This window comes from Magallana gigas, chromosome 5, assembly GCF_963853765.1.
Source record: "Magallana gigas chromosome 5, xbMagGiga1.1, whole genome shotgun sequence".
NCBI lineage: Eukaryota > Metazoa > Mollusca > Bivalvia > Ostreida > Ostreidae > Magallana > Magallana gigas.
In genome coordinates, this window is record NC_088857.1 from 29256242 (window position 1) to 29282550 (window position 26309).

The window sequence follows — 26309 nt, forward strand, 5'->3', positions numbered from 1 at the left end:
TATGATTCTTTGTAATGGTATGGTCTGGCTTTAGTCAGACTGGTTTTCAATAATTGATTTTTTTTCATTTTTCATAGAAATAAAATCTATCTTTTCAGTGATGGAAGTTTCCTACGAAAAACGTTTTTAACCATGTTCACATTTTCACATATAAATAAGATTTATAAACAGAAAGCTGAACATTTTTACACGTGTGGTTAATTTTTTTCTTTCTATTTCAAAGTTTAAAAAAAATGATTAGTTGTGCTATTTCTAAAGATAAAATTTTCGACGTTATAAAATTTAAAAAATACTCACCTGTTATTTCTTATCAATATAGCTATTGCAACGAAAACTGATGTGCATATAATACCAGCTAAAAAGCTAGTCAAAATCACAACTGAAATAAAAAGAATATATAAGGATATAGCGAGTTGTATAGGGATAACAAAAAGCGTGTAGAAAAATTATACTTTCACTGCGTTGGCATTCAATTTTAGGTTATTAACTTTAAGATATTAGAGATGATATGAAAACTGAAAACCTGTAAGATATGTGTTATCTTTGAAAGGTACATCAACAGTTCTTCGGTGTATCGATGATATAACTGTCGCTGTCAAATATTGTGTAGACAAAACACCTGCTGAAAGACGTTCTTGAGATTCCTTTGTCGATTTTGACTCCCTTTCATTAAAAGTTGCAGGTTTTAACGAAGAAAAATTTGAGGTGCAGATAGGTATGTTTTGACTGCAGTTTCCTATAAATATTGAAGAAAATTTACATAAAGTACATGCACTCTCCATGGTCTCTTTTTATTTCTGGTATACAGGAAATTAATACTTTTGACGTTGTGTGAATTCCATTTCATTTTTGAAACAAACACTTTAATTTAATGTTTTTTAATTTCCTTTAATTTATTAATTTTTGGAGGGCATTATTATTAGTATTACATGTATTATTATTAGGGTCTTAAAATAGATATGTGGACAATTCTATTATTCTATTGTTTCTTTTTCACTTTTTTTTTCTTTACAATTTTTGTGCAGAAGATTTCTCAAAGATGCATGGTCCGATTTTTGTCAAATTTTTAGCATCCATCTAATATCATCTAAAGTTTATATACATTTTTTATTTTGTTAAAATCACTTCGGGTTCGGACTTATCCGCCATTTTTTCATTTTTTATTAAACTCTTGTCCACGCATTTCCTCAAAAACGAGAAAAGATAGAAAGCTGAAATTTTCAGGAATGATAGAGGACATGAACGCCTAGCCTCACGAGGAAAATCATTGTCCGGAAATTCCGAGTACGGAAGCTAGCCGGGGTCAAGATATAGAACACACTTTCGACGTGTTTTCATTGTCCACATATCTATTTTAAGCAAAAAAAGATAGAAAACTAAACATTTCAGGAATGATAGAGAAGATAATAGTCTAGCATCACAAGAAAAATCATTGTCTGGAAATTCCGAGTACGGAAGCTAAATTTTAAAACTCATATTAAATGTGTTATAATGACCTCAGACTAATTTTAAAACATAATAAAATAAATAAGTTGCACTTTAATTCTGCGTCTAATAAGCTCTTTTTCAAATTGATGGGATAAAATTTAAATTCTTGAAAATTTTAAATTTAATTTAATCGTAATAAAATGACCTCAGACTAATTTTAAAACATAATATCTAAGTTGCGCTTACAATTCTGTGTATAATGAAATCTTTCTCGAATAAATTGGATGAAATTTAATTATTTTTAAAATTTAATTAAATCGTGTTAAAATGACCTCAGACTAATTTTAAAACATGATGTCCAAGTTGCGCTTACAATTCTGCGTCTGAAGACATCTTTTTCGAATTGATTGGATAAATTTTAAATTTTTAAAATAAATTAAATCGTAAAAAATTGACCTCAGACTAATTTTTATATGTGATATTTAAGTTGTGCTTACACTTCTGCCTCTATTGACTTCTTTCTCGAATTGATTCGCTGATTTTTATTTTTTTTGAAAATTTAGAATTTTAATTAATTAAATCGTGTTAAAATGACCTCAGATTAATTAAAAAACAAAATATTAAGGTTACGCTTAGAATTCTGCGTCTGATGACATCTTCCTCGAAATAATTGGAAGAATGTTAAATTTTTTAAAAAATTAAAACTCATTTAAATCGCATTAAAATGACCTCAGACTAATTTAAAAACAATATATCTAAGTTGCGCTTACAATTTTGCGTCTGATGACATCTTTTTCAAATTGATTGGATGAATTTTAAATTTTTAAAAAAATTTAAACTTATTTAAATTGTGTTAAAATGACCTCAGACTAATTTTCAAACATGATATCTAAAATGCGCGTACAATTGTGCGTCTGATGACATCTTTTTCGAATTGATTGGATGAATTTTAAATTTTTCAAAACTTTTAAACTCATTTAAATCGTGTTAAATGACCTCTGACTAATTTTCAAACATAATATCTAAATTACACTTACAATTTTGCGTCTAATAACATCTATTTCAAATTGATTGGATGAATTAAAAAAAAATTGAAAATTTTGATTTAATTAATTGTGTTAAAATGGCCTCAGACTAATTTTCAAACATACTATCTAAGTAGCGTTTACAATTCTGCGTCTGATGACATCTTTCTTGAATTGATTGGATGAATTTATTTTTTTTTAAATTTCAAATTTAATTAAATCGTGTTAAAATTACCTTAGACTAATTTTCAAACATGCTATCTAAGTAGCGCTTACAATATTGCGTCTAATGACATCTATATCGAATTGATTGGATGAATTTTAAATTTGGTCAATAATCTCATCTCGCTAGCATCTGATGAAAAATTGGACGGAAGACCCACTCGTTGCTCGCAACGAGATTGCGTCTAGTTATTATTATTATTCCATAAATTACTGACTTTTAACGCTTAGATGAAATCCTGTGCCTTCGTCCCTATCGTCTGATATAAATGATATTTTGACTCCCAATCCAGTTGTTTCTATATGGTTCTTTTTTCCTTCGCAGCTGTGAAACAAAACACGGGATGAACTGAATTCTTCTATCTAAAGAAAAATTTTGGATAAGTGAACGGAAAATGTCATGGTAGTTTGTGCATATCTACAAGGCTCAGACATGGAAATATCTGGAATTTCAATTTTTCGAATGAAGTATACAATAATTAAAAACTAACTTTCATGATAAATTTTACCAAATGGCTTTAATGTGTTACATGCAGCCCTTTACCTTCAGATAGTCGGTGCAACTACCACTAGTTGTGTAGATGGAAAGCTGAGTTATTAGGATAGACAGTCCAGAAGAACATTGCGGTTCTGAGACTAAAACAGTCCAAGAAAAGTTACTGTTTGGCAAATAACGATTTTCTTTGTTACGGGTAGAGGAAACGTATAGTTCATTACAGTTGTCAAGTATCTTCGAATAAGGGTCGTAGAATTCACCAGCTGCTAAATATACAATTAAAAAAACCAACAATGCATAGTAATAAATATACTATATCACCCAAAGATACTAGTAATTTAAATGTTTTGTAAAGACATCAAAATCTGTAGCATGCTCCATATCGATTCATTTAAATACCGGCTGAAATTACACAATTTTCTAAATGCTCATGAAATAACTTACCCGAATGCTTACAAACAATCATCACAAGAATAAGAATTGTCGATTCCATAAATGTTGTGTATATCAATATCTAATGTTCAAAACAAATCTGTCAAAATTTTTTAAAGTATGTGGTCGCTATACATTTCTCCGTGTGTCAAAATATTTCCCGTTTTTTAACGTATGACGCTTATTTAGATCAAAGGATATGATAGATATATTAAAGGGAAATGAAAGATACAGAAATACACATGTTCTATATGGAAAATAGAGGTGTCATCATTTATCATTTATTTCCTCATTTTATAATATTTTCAAGAACGTACTTGAAAGTTCTAAGTTAACATAACATCAACTCGCCTTGTATCCTTATGAATTGCATTTAAATTGACGATATCTTCTGTAAACTATCAAGTAAATGTGTCTTTTATGCACTGTGTTTCTTTAATTTCAATTGAAATTTACTTCTGTTGGAACTCTGAAAGCTATACACGCCCTAAAGATAACACGTATTGCTTTAAAACATAAAATTCGTTAATTGATAAAAAGTTAAGTGGTATGAAATAATACTTTCCACATAGTATTGCAAAATAATTCATTCTAAAATAAAATAAAATAATAAGTATAGTTTGTAATCAGGAATTTGATACTTTGTCATGAATATTGATGAAAGAAGAGAAAAACAACTTCATCGCGGGGAATTTATCCTTAATTTTTCATTTTACGTTGTTGTTTTTTTCTAATCGTTTCTTTTCATAAAAACATAAAAAAAATCGATATTTTCAGGAAATCTGAAAAAAATTGGATGATTGTGAAAACCATATGCAGACGTTTTCCAAGAAAAACGTTTTTAACCATATGTTAACGTTATTCATAGAGATAGACATACATGTATCAATAGAATTTATAAATAATAAGTAAAGCTTTTTACTTGTGGATTTTTTATTTATCGTTTTCTTTGTTTCAAATTAAAACAATTAATTTAAGCTTTGTATTTATCTTTTATGCCAGTTTTGATAAGAAAAAGGTAAAACAAAAGTTGACATTTTTATAACTTTAAAATACTTACCTATTACTCTGTATTAAAACCACAACTGAAACGGCAATAGATGTGCATTTAACACCAGCAATATTGCTAGTCAAAATTAAATTCACAACTGAAATAAAGAAAATATATTAGAATATAAAGAGTGTATAGAGACAACAGCAGCGTGTAGAAATCCTGTGACTGTGTTTGCCTTCAATTTTATCAAAAGATATTGGAAATAATATGAATACTGATATCTTTGAAAGCTAAATCTTCTTTGTGCCATAGTTTTGTGTGCTTTCTTTTTGTAAAAACTTTCGAGTTATATCTACAACAATAAAACGTTGGGTTATATCTACATGTTCTATTTTGATGAAAACAGCCAACCAATTTGTCTACTACACGTTCATGATACCGTCAACAGTACAAAATTCTTCCGCATCTAAATTACCCATAAAAACTTTTTTATTACTAATTAGACTTTGTCCTTAATATAAATATTCGCACTCAATCTTATATGAAGCTTATATGTCGATGTAGGGGAGACAGGTCGTTGATTCCGTAAATGTTGTTGATCACGTGGCTTTTGTTGACACATGGCAGTTTGTATAAAATATTTAAGTGATAGGTAATAAACAATGTGAACGTCAATTTGTGTGAATTATTTTTTAAATCTATAGATTTGTAAAGAAGTTATATCCATATTGATTTAATGGTATACCTTAAAAAACAATTTTTAGTTCTTTTAAAGCAGGCTAACATATTCTTATCCGTTGTATTATGTGAAATTTCCGATTTGAAAGTACATTTATTACTTTAAGGAATTTTTAAAGTGGCTTGAGACACAAATGCATTATTTGATTGATCGATGAGAAAAAAATATTGTACAAAAATGAAACCAATATTGGCTTCCAATCATTTTATATGAATTTTTTTGTATTTTATGATAGAAACCGAAAACATTGTTTTATCTGCGAGCGGGATATCTTAGAGCTTAAACTTTGGTATTAATTAAAACACAATACAAATTATCTATAAATACATATGAAAGACGGTCATATAAACTTTATAGTATTTCTGTTAAAAATATATTTATGAAAAACAAGAATTGTAGATATTTTTTAAATCTATGGATAAAACTGGAAATAAACTATTACTCACATTTAGCTGCATTATATTTCAACAAGAAATTGAAACATAATTTTGAAATTAAAGAAAAATTTTAAAATTTTAAAATCGAACCGATCCCGATTGTAATTCAACTGGTTTCTTTGTAAAACATCATTGTTCAGTAAGTACTTTATGTGACTATATGGTATTCATTAAATTTTATCTATAGATTAAAAAAATGGGATATAATATATAAAAAAAAATATTTTCAGAAATTATTATTTAATAAAAGAATTAAATACTTGACAAAACGATTTTGGCACGTATTTATTTTTATTATTTTTATTGATATCAATGTATCGATAACTCCGTTTTCCTTAACATTGATATCAAAGTATCGATAACTCCGTCTGTGAACAAATCGAAAACATTATTAGTAGGGTATACAAAAAAAATACCCCCAAAAAGAAAAAAGCAAGCTTTAAGTCCAAAGACCCATGTTACAGTGTATCAGACCACAGGTATTGGCACGATATAGAACCCTTTGCTAAACAATGTTTTTATTCACGCATTTAAAGAAAAAAAACTCTTCTGGTGTATTCTTGTTGGTGAAACAAAACTGATTTCAATCTTCAATTTCAGGTTCAATGTCATCGTACAATATTACTACTGTTGCTGTACACTTAGCCTCACCTGTTTCCATAGTAAATGCGTCTTTTCCTCTCTGTTGACATCAGTTATCCTTAGCATGGCATCGTCTAAACTGACGTAATTTGAACTTCGACCAGTACTAGAGTTTTACTCTGTCCTACTCTTTGAACATGGCGTCGAAAGTAAGAGGAAATGAGTGTAAGTGTCAACAATTTCGCATTTTATTGTTGATTTGATTTGGCTGATTCTCTGAAACTACATGCTTAAATATTTAGCAATCAATATTAATAAAAAACGATTTCAATTTTAAATCCTGCTTTTAGACATTTGGGTAGCCTCTATGGATCTGTTGATAAAATAATTGGTTTGTGTAAAGTTAAACGAATTATTTTTAATAAGTTTTCGAAAGTCATTTCGTAAACATTGTTTGGTTTATTAGTTTCAACACGCACTTTGCATTATAAACCACAGAAAATATTTGCTTACTTTTTTTTATCTGATTTATGAGAGAAAAAAACAAAGGAGTAAGCTGCTGTTAAAACTACCTCGGTTTCGTACTCCTGTTGTTCACATATTTTATCTATATCAGGGTTTGCTTTGCTTATATTAACACTAATGACATGATGGGAGTATAACACCGATAATCGGATGCAGTCACCCATCATGACACAAAGAAGCGGAAGCGTAGTAGCTCCCAAGTAGATAGGTAAAATTAGCTACTAGTGACTGGCTACTAGTAACTGGCTACGAGAAGTTAGAAAAGCTAGCTACTAGTAACTGGCTACGAGATGAAAAAAAGTTGGCTACAAGTAACTGGCTACGAGATGAAAGAAACTTGGCTACTAGTTACTAGTTTCTGTCCACGTGAAAAAACATAGTACCTAGGATTTCTATTTGTGTTCTTCATATGTACACTGAACTATATCATCATTTAATTACTCATATTCATATGCCTTTCAGTTGATTTTGCATCTTAATATAACCAATACAATTTTAAAAAAACGACTATTTACTCTTCAGCTTTAAAACTTATATGCTTTTAAATGAAAGAATGTATTTTATAAAGTATCCCAGTAAATCATAGTTTTGATATATAAGCTATAGTATCTCATTTCTAATATGTGTGAAAGGTAATTAGTTATTGTTACCATATTTTATACTTTTAGTTAGAGAGTACCATTGTCAGAGTTACATTTAGCAGCTAATCATATGTGATTGTGAAACCTTGTTCCATAAACAGGTGACCGTTGCAATGTTTATTATTTATTATTATTGTTTATTATTGTATCTTGAAATAATGTATTCTACACAGGAGCTACATCAAAATTTTATGTTTTTATTTAATTACTTATTGATACTGATAATGATATAGAGCATATTTCTATATTTTTGTGATCGGCTTCGGCCGAACACAGTTGTGTCCACATGAGGCATCCGGCAAATTTAACTATTTGCGCACGCATTGCGCCTTGCACTATTTTATTTACTTTGCACTGACACCTTCATTTAAATCTTTAATTAGACCTAGATTACTAAAACGGTAATCCTATCCGTTTACCCTGATAATAAACATTTATAGAGTTACATATATAATGATTCAAATCACGTATTTTTTCACATATGCGTAAGAATATTAGTCGGAAGTATAATTCGCTTACTAAATTCATGCTTTGCCATTTCGAAAATCAATAAAATGGTGATATACATGTATATAGTTTACTGCATGTAGCGTATATTATATAAACAGAGCTGACCAATGATATTTCATGCCGATCATTCCTTTAAAATGAATACTTGTTGTAAATTGTGTTCAAGTGCAGTAACTTCTTGACCCTGAAAGTATGAAGCATTAAAATCAGAGTTATCCTTCTATACAAATAGTTTAATTAGTGAAATCTGAGCAGTAATGTATTTCATGAATTTTTTTATGCTGATATCTATTAATTATAATACAGGGTTTAGGGTTGATTACCTACATTCTATATCTGAATAAATGAAGAACCCTTAAGTCGACATGATGATCTTTGGGACAGCCCACTACCACATAGGCTTAAATGTATACTAAGTCATGGGTCACATTACATGTATCTTCACAGTAGGTAAATGACAAATATCCATTCCTTGAAACAGAACGTATTAACTCGTAAATAAAAATCTCGTCAGTACTTTCTGAAATGTAAGTCCATTGCTGTAATATTTAGGCGAGACAATTAATTATTTTTTTTTATTTATTGATTTGGACATTAAAACGGAATTTAATTTAACTACCAATTTTATCTAAAAATTCAAGAAAACGAAAACTTTTTTTTTCAAAGTGCGTTAATATAGTCGATATTGACGCACTTTGAAAAAAAATTCACAGTGCATTAAAATGGTTCCATATTTAACGCACTTTTCAATGTGCGTTGTAACAAAGCATCCGCTGTTGGCTGTTCGCACCTGCTGTGCGTTCCTTGTCACAGTTTGGAATGTTATGATCGATGTCATAATAGGGAAAAAACGAAACGCTCATGATTTGGTTTGTTTGTGATAGTCAAAATACAAACAATGAGCAAACACTGACCTCCATTACATTGCAGATGGGATCAGGTACCAATGGGGAGTAAGCATCCCCGGTCGCACCCGCCGTGTGCTCATTATCAAGATCATAAAAAACCGTGGTCAGTCTGGTGTATGACTAATAGTCTAACAAGTATGAAAAACGTCATTCAGCATGTCTCAATGAAACATTATAATTGCCGATAAGGTTATTGTATTGATCATAGAACTTGCGTAAAGATGATTAACATTGTTTCTCGTTTTCCTCATTTTTATCCCAATTACTTATCTTTAACTTCGTAATAAACAAATCATTAGAAAACTTCTCGGCAATTTACAAGTTTCGTTTTTACACAGTACTATTGATAAATTCCTTTTTTTAATAAAATTGCTCTTTTGACCTTTACATCTGTATTTCACAGTTGGGTGATATGAGAAATCTTCGAACTTCTATCTATCTGTGAAAATTATTATGACAGAAATGTATTCGCTGTCATGAAATTGCTAAGAAACGTTCTCATCCAAGATAGCAAAATCTCTTTTACAATTTAATCTTTGGCAGGAAAGTTTTTTAAATTTTTCAATTCTCTCTCTCTCTCTCTCTCTCTCTCTCTCTCTCTCTCTCTCATTAGATAATCTTTAAATAAGTTCATGTTGTGATAGTTTTGTTTATCATCTATATGATGTTTTCAACAACTCCAACAACAGGTTTGTGAATCTTTCCCCGGAAACACATTCCTAATTACCAGAAAATAACATTTTCAAAACCTGGAAGAGTAAATCGAATTATAACCTTGGATTTACTTTATCCTACTATGTTTTGTTTCACATACCTAACAAGAAATCATCTTGACGCAAGCGTCAAATGGGCCGCAAAAATATAATTGTTGTATGAATCATTGGTTGTTTACATAAAAACACACCACAGAGACGAAAATAAAAGTTGGTTGTACTAATTTTTATGGTAAATTCAAATATACTTTCAGCAACTTGTTTTGAAGTTTAACATTTTACTATTATCATGAAGAATCGAGTTGGATACTGTAAGCATTTCTAACGGTAATTGTTTGATTATTGCCATAGCATGAAGTAATGGAAAACACATTGATTTGTACAATACAAAGTTCAACTCATCATTTTTCTCTTGGAGATTATGTATTTCAAACCATTTCTTTTTTGTTGCATTGTATTGAATGAAAAGTAAATGCATTAGTTTATATGATTTCAAGGGACTAAATGATAAAAAAGAAATTAATTAGTTCAAATTTTCCAGTCAATTCAAATTTTCATTTCTGTCATATTTTTGCGTAAATAATTGATATGGATGTCATGTCATGATATTTTCTACCACATTTTACATTGAAATATAAAAAAAAATACACACACAAAGTCATTTTTTTTTGACACGGCAGAAAGAAATTCAAATATATCATTTATATCAAATTAAATGACATTCAGGTCTTTAGTATTTCAGGTCTTTAGTATGTCCCGCATACCGGAATTTTCCGAATGGATTATAGTCTCGATAAAAACGCGCCAAACACGACAATCTACTAAGTATGACCTATTTTTCATTTACGAGTAAAACAAAAAATATGTGATATTTTTTAAAAGGCATAAAACATATTTCAACAAGCAAATTTACTTTTAATTCATAAAAAATATTCATAATATTAATTCTATTAAAAAAGAACTATACCGCAGAAACGCAGTAACAATATTTAAATGTGTATCAAATAACGGACCGCCTTCCGGCGGCCCGTAATAATGATTTTGTAATGAGTTCTTTTTGGATTTTGTCAGCTGAATGAACAATAAGATTTTGTAAAGAAAATAAACAAGTTTAATTTGAAAAAAAAATTAATAAACAAAACAAATCATTATTCTCACTCCCCCTTTCACACCACTCTCATTCGAACATAACAAAAAAAAAGAATAATAATTCAATTAAACAAATGAACAAATATCTGATACTATCAACTAAATTCAAGATTAAATCACACTGTATCAGATATAAAATGGAAGTAAACTACAAAATGTTGTTTAGAAGCTATTTCAACCAATAAAACTCTTGTTGAAAAATTTTCTCAAAAAAATATTAAAGTTCAATAACTCAAAATACCGTGAATTTACAATTACTTCAAATTTCAGCTCAAAAGCATGTATATGAAAATTAGCCTGTAATAACAGTCGCTTTTTAACACTTAAAACCTCTCTGAAAATGAACTCAAGGTCACTATGCACTCGAGACGCTCCTGCCCTCGTCAAATTTCCTGTCCCTCTTGTCGCTATCCTAACCGAAAGCCCCGGACTCGCAGGTCTCTCGCTTCCAGTCTACGACACTGCCCAGATAGAAAGCCACGCCCCACTCAGCATAGAATGCGTCCCCGACCTTCGTCAATTGTCCCCACGACCTTCCATAGGAAAATTTCCGTCTAGCACACCAGTCTGTATTTCAGGTAATTGTATCAAACACCCTTACGCACTGAAAAAAACATACTGTGACTAATAAAGTCCCGATAAACATACAAACATACTACCAATTACACTAAGAACTAAATTACCAGCGAAATGTACAAAATAACAACAAAACAACCTTACCGGCTAGGAAAACATGTGCCCGCCTAACAGAATCCAAATTTCAATGGCTACCCATTTCTCCTTAGTATTAAGCTAACTTGAGATATTCACCATATCTTGAAACAGGAGCTGCAAAACGTGGCACCCGGCTGATGTCGTTACCGGACCCTCTACTGACCACTACACCCAAACCGGTCACTTTAAATACTCGATCTAAAAATAGCACACTCACCCGACACTCGTCACTCACATACGGTAACCCATTCATAACAAAATTAAAGAGGAACACCAATATAAACACCAGTATATACAATACTGAATCAACTTTATTACAGATTTACTTGTGAATTTCCGTGAATTGTCCTTAGTATCGAAAATTACAAATATATAATTCACACGAGACCTACGTTCTATATGCTCACACGTACAGATCGATCTTTGGTTGAAGCATTTTATACAGATTTAAATAATAAGGCTATTAAGAAGCCAGTCACAGTGTATCAAGTACGAGGGAAAAAAATAATGAATTGGTTAAATATGGGGTTTTTCAGATATATTCCGCTGAAACATTATTTTTTTTAAAATAACTTTATTCATCATGGTCATCCTCAATTATTCTGTATTTATGGTCTTTTTTAAATTTAAATAAGCAAATAAAATCTAATCTGAATTAATATATGGTCTGACATATTTGAAATGAGATTTACAGCCGCTGAGTGAGACCATTTTCTATATAGAAATTGCTACTTAGGCAGTAAAAAATGATTCGTGAAACGTGATCATAATGCAACTTGCAATTCGTATGTACATGTAGAAAAATAACGCTCAACAAGTTCACACACATTTCATACATTTAAACAGCTTTCAATGTACAACTACAATAGCAGAACCACGAGCTATTTGATTATCATATGCAGTCTGTTGTATGTAACCTTTGATTTGCAAAATCTGGCAAACATCAGGAGGCAAAGTTTATACGTAAATTTATCGGTTTTGAAACCTTTGTTTCAATCAAAATAGCATACAACTTGAAAACAAGTAGTAATATTTTGCATTATTTTAGTTTATTAGTATTTGTTTAAATTTAATAAATCTAAGGTCTGCGATTTCGCGCTTCTCTTATATAAAAGAAGATCGACGAAATATGTTGTAGATAATACGTGTACTACCTCTCGAATACTTTGATAACTTCTCTTCGGTGACGTGAAGATGTGTTCGCCATTTAAATGTTGTCATTTATGGTAGTTTTAACATAAGCATTCCATTTGTTTTTAGGTATTTATTCTTTCTTAAACATTCATAATAAAGGCCACAAACATAGATGTAGAGAACCTGAAGAGAGTTTTACATAATAAAAAAATACTAAGCACAAGGTGTTAAAGATTCTTGCAAAAAAATTATCTCCGATACATGATACATGATATATTTAAGTATCATGCAGTTGATCTGTTCCAAAGTATTTATTAATTAAGCTTCACCTGTGTCAACAACCTATCGTATGAAGACTTAAGAAATCGTAATGGCCCCCGACTAAGAAAACAAAATCGCACTTGGGGACGCCATATTTTTTAACGCAATTTTCTTTGGTTGCAGTTTGGATGTTGACCATTTCTGCAATTAAAAGAAGAAATCTTTAGAAGTTTATTTTCTCGCAAATATCGATGTACTTAAAGTGAAGTCATCCTTTATGAATAATACAAAAATAATGTGTTTTCTATAGGAAATATGTAGCATACCTTTGTACTCCAGCAAACATACATACTGATGCAAAGTCTTGGATCCGTTCCAATCCTAGTCCTGAATCCATGGAATGTATCGGTAGCTCTTGTTTTGGGACATAGTTTGGTTGTTTTGTGTTGTAAATATGCTTGATACGTCCATATCTGAACTGTTACTGTTTGCTAGTTTTTACTCTTTAAATTTAACGACTGCTCTAGCTTTTATAATACACATATTACCACTCTTGACAATAAAGATACGTTTAAAAACGTGTTTTGTAACCTTGGCAATCGTGTATTTCTGTCAAAAGCAATGTCATTTGTTGGGGTGATTTTAACGTATTTCGAGTTTTATTGCTTCCGATGCTTTTGGTTTCTTTTTATTTTGTCAATTATGGCTACTGATTGTGTTATGTATGATTTGCATATTCTTGTTATTGAAAAAAAAATTATTCACCTGTTTGCAAGTAGCGATCAAACACCAAAAGTATTTCAAAATAGACCAAATATTTTAAATGAATCTGTTCTTTTTATAAAACAAAAATTAACATACGTTTTAATTGTTAATGAAAGCAAAAATGATATTGATGTTCGTGTTGTTAATGTTGTTATTCGGCCATTTAGCACTTGTTAAAAAAAAGAGTTAAACGTTTAAAGGCTAGATTTTTCTATTGAAAATACTTTTTTAAATCACGTTACACTCTAAAGGACGTTAAAAAATAGAAATGTTTGTTTTAATTTTCAGTTCGTCATTTTCTTGATAAAAAGAATTTTTCAAATCTTTTTTTTATTCCAAAAAATAGCGGAAGATTGTTACCTCTTAGATTTAATTCAAATCCTTTCGAAGTCAACTCGTCATAGTTTGATACAAGTTTTATGAGTAGTCGATTCCCCAGAGCGCTTCTCTTCATTGTTAGTTTACCACATTCGTTAAATATTGTAAAGCTTCCACCGAAGGGATCAATTTCCTGAATCTGATAATTGAACAAAGGTCAATTAACTCTTATGTATGGATAATTTTCTTTCTACATATATTTTCTATAGTTTAATTTCTTAAAACCAAAATGACATTTTTTTTTCAGGTGATATTTTTCATCATAAACGTTAACTTTACAAAAAAGATTTAGTTCTGTTCTTTCATTTGAAATCATATAAAATAGACATGAAGTCTCATCAATGTAGTCCAATTGACGGTCCTGATGACATTCTAGTTTGTAAACAATGGCCCTTTATGTAAAAAGTGATGTTACTTCTCTACCTTTAATAACCCTTTGAAATTGAATAATGGAAAATGAATGCTCAACAAATAATAGTTTGAACTTATTTTCTTTAAATAGTACAAGGGGATTGGGCACAAGTTTTAAAACTGTTGTAGCCCTCTCCCTAAATAAACGAATAATGTTAATGATGAAAACACAATACTGTGGAATCATTTAAATTCGTGGGGGGCAATTTTTGTGGATTGTGGTTTTTTTTTGTTCGTACGTGGGGACGTAATTTCGTGGGTCTCATTGTTTTCAGTTTTATTAAGAAAGATAGTTCTGGAAAGTTTGTTTGCTGACACGAGTTATCTTTCTTTACGCCAGTACAGGTACATGCTGTTTATACCGATACTAGGTATTAGGTCTTGAGTAAAACTCAGCAATAAATCCGCCAGAAGGCAAAATAATCTATTTAGAGTGTGATTTTTTTCTTGGTCTGTTCATTTTTCTCGAAGATGTGGCTGAGACAATAGTTGACTATAGGTAAACTCAAAACAACAGCATCAACAGTTCCTGGTCTGCTTGACCCCGGGGACTAAACAGAACCTCGGGAAGCGGTAGTATTCAAGCTGTAATTGATGCAGTTGAAACTATTGTTACTAGTACTAGTACTACCGATAGATAGTCCTCTCTCGACATCAAAGAAAAGAAAGCGGGGTGAATATAACAACCTGGACAAAGTACAAAGGGCTTAAATTGGCAGACTCGCTGTTGAAGACGGTGTTGCAAGGGCAACAAGGCGCTTTATGTCCAATTCTTTTATAAAAGTGTCAGAATCAACAGTAAGAAGCATCCGAGACCGGTATCTAAGAGCAAGAAAAGCATTTGGTATGTCATAGTATTAAATTACTTTTATATGACGTAAATATTAAATTACATTAAGCAATGCCGAACTTTTTTCCGTAATAAATAAAATTAAATACCCAATACATATGATGCATTAAATTTTTGGGGATTCACATCTCGCTGCTCTTCTCAATTCCCCTCGAGAAAACACTTTGATGCTTGGTTCCTTGGATAGTGAGGTACACAACTGGATCAGCCAAGTACGGCTCAATGGGGGTGTTATCAATTTGAGAATCGTTATGGCGGAGGCGTAGGCCATTGTGACCTAGTTCTACAGAAAAATATTAGCCCGCTTTGGTGGCCACATTGAAATCACTAAGCATCTTGCTAGGTCAATTATGCGCCGTATGGGTTTTGTAAAACCGAATGGGACAAAGGCTGTTTAAATTTTACCAAGTGATTTTGACGACATCAAATGTGAATTTGTGAAAAAGTCAATAATTAAATGTTGTGAATGACTATTTTGTCCAGGATTCTCTTATTATCAACTGGGATCAAACTGGCTGCCAGCTGGTTCCCGGGGGTGAGTGGACAATGGAGGAAAAAGGATCAAAGCAGGTTACAGTCGCCGGAATTGATGATAAACGACAGATATCACTTCTTTTAGGAATAGCAAAATCGGGAATTCCCCCGCAACTCATATATGCAGGAAAAACATAGCGTTGTCTACCTCAAAATATAGAGTTTCCTTCTAATTGGGATATCACGTTCACCGAAACTCACTGGAGCAACGAAAGTTCGATGCTGCGATGTGAGGATAAAGTGATCGTGCCCTATGATAACGAGATTAGAGAGGAACTTCCGTTAAATCGAATCAACCAGAAGACCATGGCTATTTTCGACATTTTTGCCGATCATCGCACGAATTCTTTAATTGAAAAATTGAAGAGCCCGGCATTCAGCCCCTGTATGTCCCAGGCGCGTGCACTGACAAGCTACAGCCGTTGGATGTCGTCGTAAACTACGATTACAAGGAAAATTTAAAAGCAGAATTCTACGAATGGTATTCCACCCAAATTTTAGAATCGCTTGACCATAACGGTCCAAGGAATACCAATATTGATCTAAGAACATCGACACAGAAGCCTTTACACGCTAACTGGATAATTAATACTCATTACAACATGTCAAAACGCCCCTGATTAAGAGCGGCTTCCAAAAAGTCGGACTGTAATAAGTCGATCTATTATTCTACCGAGTAGTAATTAAGATTGAACTGAAGTATTAAATGTTATAAATAAATAAACTTCTCTTCTTCACACTGCGATCTAATATTTTTTGCTGTAAAATACAAACGTTATCTTTATATACTCTGCGTTCTTTGCATTGAAATATGAACATGAACATTAAAAATGCCTTTACTTCTACTTTATGCGTACATATAGAGATTTTTTTATTTAAAAAAGTACAAATTCGGTGTCTTTATTCGTTGAGGAATTAAATTCGTGGGGAAGGGGTACCCTTGAAATCAACGAAAATTGAGCCACCACGAATTCTAATTATTCCACAGTATTGCTTAACATGTTAACCATCTACTAAAATATGAAACTTTACTAAATGAGAAAAATACCTTTAAATAATCTTCACATAAACCCCTAGACGGTCTTATAATATCCATGTTGATATCAATCAAAATTTCTTTTGTTTCAGCAGGTGCTGTCACATTCCATGTGTAGATTGTATTGCTTTTATAGTTGAACTTTGGGTAACCAGGGGACTTGATATGTAACACATAGGATGGCGACAGTTCTATGTCTTCAGAAATCAAAAGACTTGCTGGAATATGAGATAACGAAATAAATATAGTTTATTCTACTGTCGAGGGAATAAAAATGAATAGCATTACTATAACTGACGAATGTTGGTGTGATTAAAAACATATCCATACTGTATTGGGTCTTATCATTTTTAGCTGTCGTATTGCAACTTTAGGGTGACATTTACTCAGAATGAAAAAAAAAATCCACTGATGATAATGAAAACCCATCTATTGTGTGTTATAGACCTTTGCTTGTATTGTTTTTTTTTCTTCAGAAAAGTAGGTCAATGACCTACTTTTTGAGTTAATGGCCATTGAATATTTATTGAAAAATCTAGAAAAATCCCATAAAATTTTACATTACGATTGAGATTTTCTTAATCATGAAAATATTACAAATAATCAAACACTTTTAAAAAATAAGATACAATTTATGAATGGTAGTGGCACTAAATAAGTACACAGCAGCAAGATTTCAGTAACAATTTGAAGAAATAATCCAGTCCGAATTTCCTCTATCAGTTTTCAAATCCCTACCCATTTTTTATCCAATTTTTAAAAAATTGAATACTAACATAACAAAAACATTTATAGTATTAAACTACTTATATTGACCTTATTCTGTTTGCATAAAATTTATATGAGATCAATGATCCAAATTTTGAGATATGGTGTCTTTTATCGTTTTTAAGCATTTTTCAGCATTTTTATAATTCTTGCCATAAGATTATTTTGATGAATAAGTGAGGTAAAAGCAACGGAATATATGCAAAATTACATAGACTTAAATATAAAATCCTAACTTTTAATGTTAGACTACAGCCAAAGAACCTTTAGCAGAAAACAGAATCTGCAAAATTTAGTCCGAATTTCCTCTGTTTTGCTAAAAGTCAATCTTTGCTTGAGCCTTTTTCCATAATAAAGTAAAAATATTGAATGTTTTGTCAATAATAATTTATTTCATAAATACTTTTTGTGTTTCGAACAAATTTTACTCATTACATTGGACTAAATAACAATCGGAATTTGAGAACTCAAACCCTGAGTAAACAACACCCTTAACTGGGTAAGTAAATTATGAACGTACAATGTTACACTGACAATTTTGTTATATATTACAATCGTTTTGTTCAGTATGAAGAAGAGCTACATTAAACAACCGACTCGTCAGAGATAAAGTATTTTGAGTCGGTACCAGACACCTCGTTGAATGCGACAATTCAATAAAAGTCAACTAATCGAAAGTAAAACTCGCCGATGCGACATGTCACAAATGACAACTCATGGATGGCAAAACGTATCGGTATACTCTGAAATAAAAATCTTTGAACACTTCTCAGATTGTTTTTTCACACTCAGTTAAGACATGGCTGAGGGAGGTAGTGATTTCACTTTTATTCGGTCTCAAAGGAATGAAAACAAATTGACATACACTGACTTTGTACATCTAGTGTGCTATATGAAAAATGAAAATAAAAACTTATTGGAAATGTAAACTGAGCGATTGTAAGGGTATTTTAATTCAAAGGGACCGCACAAAATGGAAATTACAGTCGTGTCAACCGTCGGGATGGCAACAGTTACTATTAAATTACCTTTAGGGACATGCCCACACTATTAAATACTTATAAAAATGTTTATATAAATAAAAAATTTTAATAATTATTGTGGATTTTTTTTCACTTTCGATGACTGTCGATGAGTATCGATGTGCTGTCGTATCCATGAGTTGTCTATTTCGTGAATTTTCCTTTAGATGAACAGTCCATTCTGTGAGTTGTAGCATCGATGATTTTTTTCGACGGATTATTTTTCGATGAGATGTCATGGGTAACAAATTTCAGTGAAGTTAACACATCATTAGCCTGAGATTCCCTAGAACTAACAGAATTATCCATAACGCTGGATATGTTACTGAACATTTACTTTTCCGTGTTTGTTAAACACCTTTTAAAATAACCATAAAGCAAGCTTTCTTATTATTAAACTTATATTATACAGTTTAATCAATATAATTTCAGTTCAGTAGTTAAATTATCCGGCTTGTGCAACACAAACCCCGAGATCAAATCACAGGCACCTGAGACTTTTCAAATTGTAATAAAAATTTGAGGCCGACACTTAGCTGTTTCAATAAATAAATACTAACTTGCATACTATTTGTATATTGTATATTATTTGAGAAACTATTTCAAGGTATAACGAGCCACCTTAAACAGGTATGGATAATTAAAATTCTATATCGCCATTTTTCATTTAACAATATTTTGCACTTTTTTTAATAGCCCTGTTTACGCTATACAAACATGTTAAGTTATTTTAAACTTCAAAATGGACTGATAACACCTTAGCTCTGTCGAGTCACCTGTATATCAAAGTTGTTTTTTAATCAACTCTGCAACTTGTAACAATTATACCAACTTGTATTTGCATTCACTTACAATTTAAAATTTTCCTTTTTGCTTTTGAATTCACTTCTTTAAACAGGTTCACATTTTATAAATTATCGCTATGAATTTTCTATTAAATGTTTGCAAATTTTTATAATAATTGGTCAAAACAAACACAAAAATTAATATTGGACATCAATGACGTGAATTTTCGAAAATATTCTTGTATAAGGAAATAGTTTTTTATGGATTGTTAACGTATCATTATATAATTTCTGAAACATGAATTCGTTATTCAAAGGAATAAATATGCTCTTAATCATTTGATACATTTTTTCATTCTTTAAGAAAAAGTGGAAAGCCTGTTTTGGTTGCAAGAAAGACACTTTAGTAGCCAAGAGCTTAAATATTTTAATGAATGATTAATATATATAAATAATATCTAAATAACAATTTGTTAAGTAATGTCAATAAGACGTTAAATGTTGTTTTTAAATTTATGAAAATTAAAAAAAACTTTTATTCATATTTTCAAACCCCTTGATTAATTCTTTAAAACAAATATGTATCCAGTTATAGTAAAAAGATAAAATGTTAGGCAATCAAACATTTTGGTGGATCACTCTACCTTAACATCAAATTAACACATTTTTAGAGGAATCAGAAGCTCTTTAAGAGTAAATAAAGATAAAAGAAAGAATTAACTTTTTCAGTCTTGGTCTAGGAACAGAATGCTCGTGAACTCTTACGTACTATTATTATATGATGTTTTCACTGTTGACTTTGTTGACTTTGTTGATATTGCTGCCGTCGATTGTGTTGAGATAGTTCTTGTTGTAAATGGTATACCCAACTTCGACACTAAGAAATATAAGCTGTATTTTAATGTCTCCAATATCCTATTACTTTCGTCCAAAAGAATGTTTGATACGATTTCAAAGAATATTTATTTTCGTTTTGTTTTAACGTTCTACCATATATTTGTGACAACTGACTGTATATATTGTAACAAGTGGTCCAGAGGCCTTGGTGGTCACCTGAGAACCATAGCTTTTAGATGGATATCCTAGGGAGTCTCATATTTTAAGCTTCATTTTGGAGAATAAACCCTAATCCAAGACTCCTGTGGTTGTTTCCACTGCTATTTTGCAGACATCAATTCATAAAACAGGAAGGACAAGAGTCGGAGAAATCTCAGATTATCTATTTCCTACCTTCAGGGGCCAAAAATCGTAATCGAAAAGTGACATTTTACCGATAGTTTTCCAAATGAAAATGTAGAATTGTTAACGACCGACGCAAGATCAGCGACAATAAGTTACCTGAGTGTCTCTAGTGACCATTTTGGTCCTACCCAAACGCCCAAACTCCTAGCCCAGGGATCATGAATTTCACTATCTAGAAAGAGGGTTTCATGGACATTATAAACAACCATTAAGTTTATATTCCCTTGTTTGGGATGTAGAGAAGATTTTCTAAGAGTTAAAACGTGTTCACTATATGGCAATATTGGCCCCGTCTTAGGGCTTTGTAGTTTTAACGTACGACGCACAGACGCACGACAACGGTCAAAGACTTATAGCAACAGGTTACCTTAATGACTCAGGTTGCCTAATAAAAATATACACCCAATTTGATACTTTTCTATAATTTTCAATTGAAATATGTACATATTCCTAAGACATGTAACCTTTGGCCAAATCAATTCAAGCCGTTGCAATTCAATATAATTTTCTTCTTTGGTGGAATCCTAGTAGAGAAGATTTTTGTTTGCTGGTGGGTTGTCGAAACTTTTTAAAGACACAATGTCTTTCTTCCTAATTCCGCACATACTACATTATTCAGGGATAAAATCCTTCTAATTACTTTGCATTGAAATTTCAATGCATATATAGTAAAATCAACTTTTTGTGCCACAAAAACTATTTTGAATGTGTTAGTTTAAATTTAAATACATTTAAAATTTAAACTGATTTGGGGTATTTTAAAATTTATGAGAAACATTTTAATATACTCTAGGGATAAAAAAAAATGAAACAAGCATCTATAAATAGTATAGATATTTAATGTATATATATTATCGTTACTTTAATTGTGTCACGAAAGAAAAAATCATTCAATACCATCAATGTTGCATCATTTGAATTTTTTCAAAAACAATGTGTAATTTCTTACAATACACGATTTTTATGTTTTCATAACGCGAAATCTCGTATGATACGACAACTCTAGAACCAAGTCATTGTTTCCATCCCTTTTTGATTATTACATATACATGTATCTCTTATTACAAAATATATTTGTTTCCAATCGACATTCTTACACCAGTGTAAAAAAGACACCATTCCTAATTAAAAACGCTACTTCGAACATTCCAGGATTCAATATATATTTAAAAAATTTTTAAAATACAAGTGAAAAGTGCCCAAATAATAATTTAGAAAAATTTGTGGTCTAGGACTTTTAAATGGATTAAATGTTTGAAAAAAAAAATAAATTATAATATTATCACGAAATGATTTTTTTTTCATTCCATTCGAGTTTTTATTATTAGTCATATTTTACCTTTCAATGTGAGTTGAAATCCTTTTGAAGTCTACCTATCATCGTTTGATATGAGTGTTATTAGCAGTCGATTTCCCCTTGCTCTTCTGTAAGTCGTGGACTGACCACATCGCTTGAAGAGATTAAAATTTCTCCCCGAAGGATTGATTTCTTGTATCTAATTGAAGAACAATTATGAATATATCATAATGAAATGCTTATAGATTTACTCATCACTTTTAGACAGGGTGAGTTTTCTTTGCGACCACAAGCAATATAATACATCATGCATAGCCTATTCACGGGATGAGCATAGAATGAAGTGATATGTCGGTAGGCTTTTGTATGGCATTGATATAACTATTAATTAGCTAAAAAATAAAATGGATGCATTTCAAATATCATTTTTCCTTTTCAGGCACTTATTCATAGTTATTAAATTGCATGTTTTTAAAGTACATTTTAATTAATTTTTTATGTCCTATTTTAGTTAATTAACTCAGTATCACAAAATAAACTTCAGAAAGTGACACATGTTTAAACCAATCACGCAGGCTTTTTGAATTGAACATTACAGCAGCATTTTAAAAAGTTAATTTGAATATGTTTATCTCAAACTGTTATTTTTCTTTCTTTTTAAAAATGATCCAGGAAATTTTTTATCTACAAACTTGTTTATATTTATCACATTAGTAAGTCGTCTTTTTTATCTTACTTGAACATTGTCGGGAATGTCGGATAGTATAATCGCCAGTGGTATTGATTCAAAATTTACTTTAAAGGACACAAACCTGTAAATAGTCGAAACAAGGATAACCAGGTGTCCTCTGGATTTCCATTGTTATCCTTATAAAAATTTCTTCTACGGCGTCATCTCCTACGACGTACCATGTGTAGTTTGTGTCTCTTTCATAGTCTGTGTGTGGATACCCTGGTGACATGATGACTTGTTCATTATTTAGCGACAGGGTAACAATTGAATAGTTGTAGGAAACACCCAATGCCGTATCTGAAATAACCAGAATTATTTCTTTTATCTAATAAATAGCGACAATGTAACAACTGTATAGTGGTTACAAGAAGCCAATGTTGTATCAGAAATTATCAGACGTCACCCGGTACTTTATTATATCAGGATTTTATATATTTACTATCAAATGACTCGTAAAGGTTCATTCAATAACATCTATAAATATTATTCATTAAACTCCGTAGATTATTTTCGGATTTTCACAAGATTTTTTTTAACAATGTTGAGTGAATATTGGTAAGGTACGGTTTAACTATTTCTAAGACCAACACGATTCTATCTTTCCACGGAATGATAATTTCTAAGTATGGAAATAGGGATGCATAGATAACACTTTCTTGTGCTTGTTTTTTTGATTGAAATTTAAAAAGATAAGTAAACATTAATTAAATTTATTTAATTTCTTGACAGAATTGCTAGATCAGTTCGACCTTTTTTTAAATCAAAAAATTTCATTTGATAAACTAACACATAAAAAATGACACGCGATTTCATATTTTTTATTTACACACAAAAAAATCACATAGAGAGTTGTATAGTGTGATCGTCAATAAGTACCAAAATTAAGTACTTTACTTAACAAGCGATCATTGTTCCATTCCTACACGTGCAGCTCTATAAGTTAAACATTCTCAAAACATTTGAAATAGTACTAAAATTAAGTACTATAATTCACAAGTGACCTTAGCTCCATTCCCATACAAGCAGGTCCTTGAGTTAAACATTCTCAAAACATTTGTAATAATAAGGATATGGCGGTGTCCATCACAGAGATGTTTTCACATTTACAGGCTTGTTTGTTACATGGAAAAATGTATTTTAAATATAAGTACAGGCACGCTGAGTAATTGCAATCAAAATTATCCAGCTGGGGTTACACTTGTACACCTGTCCTCTAATTATTTCGGGACTGTAAAATAGTTACTTTTCACTGATTGCCTTTTTTTCGTTACAGTTTATTGGTCATTTGAATGTTGAAAATGTTATAGCGGGAGCATCAGTCACGCTTCTCCTACAAAACGATGATCGCTGAAATACATTGTAAAAGATATTCCCTTTCGTATAATTTGATTCCGTATCCTCGGCGACGTTGAGATGTGATCGGCGTTTAAATGTTGTATCGTATACACCTTCAGGAAGTTCTTTATAAGGGCTCTCATAGTCCGTCTTCCCGATGTCATCGATGGCAATTTCGTCATATACGTCTGTTTCCTTGTAATTATTCCGTGTACGTTCTTGGTCATCGGATTTCTCTTTTGTTTTCCATTTTCTAAACGTCAACAAATATAAATGGGCATGTATTTAAAGAAAATGATGAACATTCATGATATTTGCATTCTGGGGTTCCAAGAGTATTGGTCCAGGGATCCCAGTTTGAACAATTTAGAATATACACTAGTTAAGATGCTTGCATAGTGTTCTCACAATTATAGCATTGTAGTTCTTGAATAGAAGATTTTTCAAAAGTGTTTTCTATATATTTGAATTTTGAAACCCTCTTTGGGTCCAAGTATTAGTCTAGGGGTAAGGAGTTTAACAATTAATACTCTTCACTATATATACAAGCTTTAAAGTAAATATGCTCTATTTTTGTGAAGTTGTTTTTGAGAAGACTTTTTTTACGACGCACTCTTTTTTCACCGTCTCGTGATTATCTCCCTTTTAAGAAAGGGTTTCTCCTTTAATTTAATATTTTATAATCCCTTTCCATAAGGATGATTTAAAGTCCAAGTTTGATTAAATTTGGCTCTGTGGTTCTAGAAAAGATGTAAAAAAATGTCAAAGATTCAAGACAGACGGACAATGGACAACAGGTGGTAAAAAAAAAAGCTCACTTTAACCTTCGGTTCAGGTGAGATAAAACAGGTCGAAAAAGATTTAAAAATTATATTGATTATTCTGATCGGCAAAATAAAAATGATACAAAATGGAAAAGACTTACACTTTAAGTAAATATCACTTACAAGCTACAGTATGTTAATAATGTATCTTATTAAATATTAAATGAATTTTAAAACAGCCGTACAGTGTGCATAGCATTGATTTTCAATATTTACCCTCTTCGTCTGTGTCTCCGGACTGCTAGTGCTCCAATCACAATTAACATTACTTCTAGAACCCCTAGTCCCATCAGCAAAATAACTTCAACATGATAAAGAAAAAATGTTTAAAAGGGTTCTGTCAAATTTGCAAGAATAAAGTTAAAGTTGCATTAACAAACATTTATTTTTTTGAGTATGTTTTCTCCTTTGTCAGTGGTCGTGTATGCTGGTTTGATTTTAGTTTCTTCATGGTGTATAATGTGTGTAATTACTTATTCGTCTAAATAAATAACCTAAATGTTGAAATAAATATCTACGCTTACTGCAAAAAATTAACATACCTGTTTTCATGTCCATTGAAGTAAACAAACTCAAGGGCGATGTATTTTCTTTTAACTTTGTTTCCGTTGTAATTGAAGAAGTTGAATATGTTGAACATTTTGGTTTTCCCTGCGTTGGTTGGTATGGTCTCGTTTGCGTTATTTGTTTAGAAAAAAATTGTTTGGGAAGTCGAAATTTCATTCGTAGCAGCTAATGTTGTTGTCAGTCCAAGGCTTGACCTCTTTCTATGTGAGACGGATATCCCAACGGTCGATAAGGAAGCTACATACCTGTACGTAGTCTCTGATGACGGTGGTAATGAGTTTGGTGTTGTAACCGTTGATAGTTTTGGCGGTTAAGCTGGTTTTGAAACATTGGTCTTAAATTGAAACTACTATTTCATTTTTATTTCTAAAATAAATCTTTTTATGTAATAAATTGTATGACCTTAATCTTTGATTTGCTTGAATAAATACATATATAATCTTTATATATACATTCAAAATTAAAAGAGTTTTATCGGTTTATGATTTTCTAATCAAGACTGCTTTCAGTAATTAGATATCAGAGTAATTCACACGTAGCGGATTTTAAACTATTAGGGGCCTAATATATGTACCTCCATTCAATAATACATGTACGTACTTTTTCTATATGCTGCATTTGTTGTTGATGCAATTGTCGTTGTTTTTGTTTTCAGATATGTTTTTGTTAAGAACTTTGATGTTAGAATCATTCTAGACACTATTTGTTTCGTTGTTGTCTTCATCTCTGTTGTCTTCGGTAATGTTGTTGTTGTTGATGATGATGATGATGATGATGATGATGATGATGATGTACCTTTTGTTGTCGGCGTGGTTATTGGTGCTACTAAATTGATGATATTTGTTGTTGAAG

The 26309-nt window shown here is 31.1% G+C and overlaps 3 long non-coding RNA genes across 4 annotated transcripts; all 3 read right to left on the reverse strand.

The window, feature by feature from the left end:
- Window positions 1-297: 297 nt before the first annotated feature.
- LOC136275775 (uncharacterized) lies at window positions 298-3835 on the reverse strand. Of its 2 annotated transcripts, none has more exons than XR_010714271.1 (5): window positions 3616-3835; window positions 3220-3434; window positions 2894-3038; window positions 524-736; window positions 298-379 (listed from the first exon to the last, which is right to left on the reverse strand). It is a non-coding gene; the product is annotated as an uncharacterized lncRNA (long non-coding RNA). The 2 variants fall into 2 exon arrangements; XR_010714270.1 differs by having other exon boundaries at window positions 3220-3437; window positions 3616-3834.
- Window positions 3836-10740: 6905 nt separating this feature from the next.
- Window positions 10741-11926, reverse strand: LOC109619943 (uncharacterized). Its single transcript, XR_010714343.1, has 2 exons — window positions 11522-11926; window positions 10741-11405 (listed from the first exon to the last, which is right to left on the reverse strand). It is a non-coding gene; the product is annotated as an uncharacterized lncRNA (long non-coding RNA).
- An 11613-nt stretch (window positions 11927-23539) lies between these two features.
- On the reverse strand, window positions 23540-26309 carry LOC136275303 (uncharacterized). The gene is made up of 4 exons (XR_010713870.1): window positions 26058-26309; window positions 25433-25772; window positions 25107-25191; window positions 23540-24319 (listed from the first exon to the last, which is right to left on the reverse strand). It is a non-coding gene; the product is annotated as an uncharacterized lncRNA (long non-coding RNA).